The 4,922-nt window shown below is 36.6% G+C and overlaps 1 pseudogene; it reads left to right on the top strand.

The window, feature by feature from the left end:
- The first annotated feature begins 3,181 nt into the window (after window positions 1-3,181).
- LOC112628350 lies at window positions 3,182-4,121 on the top strand (annotated as a pseudogene).
- The last annotated feature ends 801 nt before the right edge of the window (window positions 4,122-4,922 follow it).

Here is a 4,922-nt window from a genome sequence, read left to right as displayed (position 1 = left end):
TGGATATTAGCCCTTTGTCAGATGAGTAGATTGCAAAAATTTTCTCCCATTCTGTAGGTTGCCTGTTCACTCTGATGGTAGTTTCTTTTGCTGTGCAGAAGCTCTTTAGTTAGTTTGCTGCATTGATTGACTCTTCTTTTCACAAAAGATTTATATATAGCATGTGATGCTGTTTGATAGTATTTTACCTGCATTAGAAATTCTTTCAAAATTGGAGTCAATCCTCCCAAACCCTGCCACTGCTTTATCAACTAAGTTTATGTAATATTCTTAATCCTTTCTTGAAATTTTACAGTGTTCATAGCATCTTCACCAGGAGTAGACTCCATCTCAAGAAACCAGTTTATTTGCTGATTCATAAGAAATAACTCCTCATTCATTAAAGTTTTATGAGATTGCAGCAATTCAGTCACATCTTCAGGCTTCACTTCTAATTCTCTTTTTCTAATATTTCCACCATATCTGCACTTACTTCTTCGACTGAAATCTTGAATCCTTCAAAGTCATCCATGAGAGCTGAAATAAATTTCTTCCCAACTCCTGTTACTGTTGACATTTGACCTCTTCTTATGAACCATGAATGTTCTTAATGGAATCTAGAATGGGGACTTCTTCCCAGAATGGTTTCAATTTACTCTCCCTAAATTAATCAGAGGAATCACTGTATATGGCAGCTATGCCCTTACAAAATATATTAATTAAACAATAAGACTTGAAAGTCAAAATTTCTCCTGATCCATGGGGTGCAGAATAAATGTTGTGTTAGCAGGCATGAAAACAACATTAATCTCTGTGTGCATCTCAACCAGAGCTCTTGGGTGTCCAAGTGCATTGTCAATGAACAGAAATATTTTGAAAAGAATCTTTTTTCTGAACAGTAGATGTCAAAAATGGACTTAAAATATTCAGTACACTATGCTACAAACAAACGTGCTATTATCCAGGCCTTGTTTTCATATTTATAAAAATGAGCACAGGCAGAGTATATTTTCATAATTCTTAAAGGCCCTAAGGATTTTCAGAATGCTAAATGAGCATCGGCTTCAACTGAAAGTCACCAGTTGCATTAGCCCTAACAGGAGAATCAGCTTGTCCTTTGAAGCTTTGAAGCCAGGTATTGGCTTCTCCTCTCTAGCTATGACAGTCCTACATTGAATCTTCTTCCAATTTAAGTCTGTTTTGTCTGCACTGAAAATCTGTTGTTTAGTGTAGCCAAATTCATCAGTTATCTTAGCTAGATCTTCTGGATAACTTGCTGCAGCTTCTACATTAGCACTTGCTACTTTACCCTGCACTTTTATTTTATGGAGATAGCTTCCTTCCTTAAACCTTATGAACCAATCTCAGCTAGTTTCCAATTTTTTTTCTGTAGCTTCCTCACTTCTCTCATCCTTCATAGAACTGAAGAGAGTTAGGGCTTTGCTGTGGATTAGGCTTTGGCATAAGGGAATGTTATAGCTGACTTGATCTTTTTTATAGACCACTAACACTTACTCAATACTAGGAATAACAATGTTTTGCTTTTATTTTTATTTTTTTATCATTTCTGTATGCACTGGAATAGCACTTTTAATTTCCTTCCAAAACTTTGTCTTTGTATTCACAACTTGGCTGTTTGGCACAAGGAGGCTTACCTTTTGGCTTATCTTGGCTTTCAATGTGCCTTCTTCTCTAAGCTTAATTATTTCTAGCTTTTTTTTTTTTTTTTTTTTTTTTTTTTTTTCTGAGATGGGGTCTTGCTCTGTTGCCAGGCTGGAGTGCAGTGGCACGATCTCAGCTCACTGCAACCTCTGCCTCCTGGGTTCAAGCAATTCTCCTGCCTCAGCCTCCTGAGTAGCTGGGACTACAGTTGCATGCTACCATGGCAGGCTAATTTTTTGTATTTTTGTATTTTTTTTTTTTTTTTTTTTTGAGACGGAGTCTCACTGTGTCACCCAGGCTGGAGTGCAGTGATCGGATCTCAGCTCACTGCAGGTTTCGCCTCCCGGGTTTACGCCATTCTCCTGCCTCAGCCTCCCGAGTAGCTGGGACTACAGGCACCTGCTACCTTGCCTGGCTAGTTTTTTTTGTATTTTTTTTAGTAGAGACAGGGTTTCACCGTGTTAGTCAGGATGGTCTTGATCTCCTGACCTCATGATCTGCCTGCCTTGGCCTCCCAAAGTGCTGGGATTACAGGCGTGAGCCACCGTGCCCGCCTCTAGCTCTTAATTTAAAGTAAAATACATGCAACTCTTCCTTTTACTTGAACACTTAGAGGCCACTGCAGGATTATTAATTGGCCTAATTTCAATGTTGTTGTGTCTCGGGGAATAGCCAGGCCTAAACAGAGAAAGAGGAAGAAATAGCCAGTTGGTGGAGCAGTCAGAACACACACAACATTTATCAACTAAGTCTTATATGGGCACAGTTTGCAATGCCCCCAAAACAATTAGAAGAGTAACATCAAAGATCATAGATTACAGATCACCACAGCAGACAATACAATATTGTAAAAGTTTGAAATATTGTAAGAATTACCAAAACGTGACACAAAGACACAAAGTGAGCACATGCTATTGGAAAAATGATGCTAATAGACTTGCTTGACACAGAGTTGCCACAAACAGTGAATTTGTTTAAAAAAAAAAAAAAGCAATGTCTGAAAAATGCAATATAATGAAATTAAATAAAAGGAAGAATGTCTGTACAGAGAAATTATGTTGTGTATTATGTCATTTGTACTGAATTTCAGTATCAGTTTACATTCACCTTCCTAAGTTGATGACCTAATTATAATTATTTACTGTAATAATTGTGGTTGGTGTTCCACCTACATTCTTTTCACAGCATTAGTGGACTGAAGTTAATCCAGGTGACACTACTACCTTCTTAAACCTTACTCGGAGTTCTGATTTCCTCACCCCCTTTTTATGAGAGTAGCCTCTCAGTAAAGCATTTGAATAACTATCTCATTTCAGGTTCTGTTTCTTGGAAAGTCAATCTTAGGCAGTCAGCTTCTCTTTTGGTCATAATACTATATATATTTGGCCAACATTTCTCTTCACAATTATGCATTTCACTCTCAAATATAGATGCTAAATTTCAACGTGAACACGACTTTTCAAAAATTAAATACACTGTGTCATCCCACTAACTAATAATCTATTTTTCTATCTTCATTATTTTAGAAGACACACTGAATAAAATGGATGAAGGAAATCAGTCGGTAGTGTCAGAATTTGTGCTTCTGGGACTTTGCCACTTACGGAATACTCAGGTCTTACTTGTGATGACATTTTTAATGTTTTACCTGATTATTGTATCTGGAAATACTGTCATCATGATCTTAATCATCACTGATTCCCATCTCCATTCCCCCATGTACTTCTTATTGGCCAGCCTGTCCTTTGTTGATATGTGGCTTTCTTCAATTACCATTCCTAAGATGATAGCAGCCTTTCTTAAGGAGAGTAAGACCATTTCCTTTGTAGGCTGCATGTCCCAGATCTTCTTTGCACATTTTATTGCAGGGTTTGAGATGGTGCTACTGGCGGTAATGGCCTATGACCGCTATGTGGCAATCTGCAAACCACTCCACTACTCCACCATTATGAGCCTGTGAATGTGCATTTGGTTGGTGGTGACTTCCTGGATCATTGGCTTTGTCCATTCCATGAGCCAAATGGTTATGATTGTTCAGCTGGCTTTCTGTGGTCCCATGGAAATAGACAGCTTCTTCTGTGATACACCACTGGAAATCAAGCTTGCCTGCATGGATTCCCATAATTTATACATTTTCATGAATCTTGACTGTGGGGTTCTGGCCGTAACATGCTCTGTTCTAGTACTGACATCTACATGTATATTCTTCTCACTGTACATCGAGGCTCTAAAACTGGGGCTTCTAAGGCACTCTCTACCTGCACTGCCCACATCACAGTGGTGGTGCTCTTATTTGGGCCCTCCATCTTCATCTACGTGGGGCCACTTAGCATCATCTGGGTGAACAAATTTCTTGCTGTGTTTTATCATGTTTTTACACCTCTCCTAAATCTAGCCATTTATACCCTGAGAAAAAAGAGATAAAATATGCTTTGACGAGGTTCAGAAGCTACTACATGGAACGCAAGGGAAATATTTAATGCCTAGAAGCCTAATGATCCTTCATTATGGAAGGAATTATCCAATCTGTCTTCCTATGCCTTCAACTATGTTTAATTATATAAAAATTGTTTTTACAAAAGCATGCCTCCATCCTGCTGAATAGTATCTTAATACACTTATCTTGAATTTTCTCCTAATTTCATTTGGAAGAAAAATGTGTCAGTAACATTGGCACCTTCAAAATGTTCACGTACATATTGTCAAAAGGCAATGAAACGGTTTTTCCATTTCATCCTAGCATCCTACCCAAATACGAATGGGAAAAACAAAAAATAAAAAATAAAAATAAAGAGAGGATAAAAGAGATTACTCTTACTTAGATTTCACTAACTCAATAAACGTTTTTAAAACATTAAAACTTAATGCTATTTCTCTGTTATTTCAGTTTCAATAACTAACATTTATTCTTTAAATGTATTCAGTGTAAACTTATAAAATATAATCTTCCTGAGGCCTGGAGTCATGTCTTAAATGGTTAATTATGAAACTGCAATGTTTAATATACTACTGTGATTAATATATACCAGATAGTAATTATATTTCAATAAAATATTAGAGGTCAATTATTCTTTTAAAATATTCATAACATTTATTTGTCAAGGTGTTATTTAAGTACAGTTTTTGCATTAAAAAGAATTCCTAAAGTTTCAAATCATAAATTATGTTTACTTTCTGTCTTCTAGAATTAGTAACTAAGTCAATTGAAAGAATAATTCAATTGTAGTTGTAAGAATCAACAGTAAAAGGCCTAAAGCATAAGTATGGCACAAATTCAGTTT

The sequence above is a fragment of the Theropithecus gelada genome, chromosome 7b (genome assembly GCF_003255815.1).
Source record: "Theropithecus gelada isolate Dixy chromosome 7b, Tgel_1.0, whole genome shotgun sequence".
NCBI lineage: Eukaryota > Metazoa > Chordata > Mammalia > Primates > Cercopithecidae > Theropithecus > Theropithecus gelada.
Note: the sequence above shows the minus strand (reverse complement) of the source record. Positions and strands in the feature narration are given on the sequence as shown.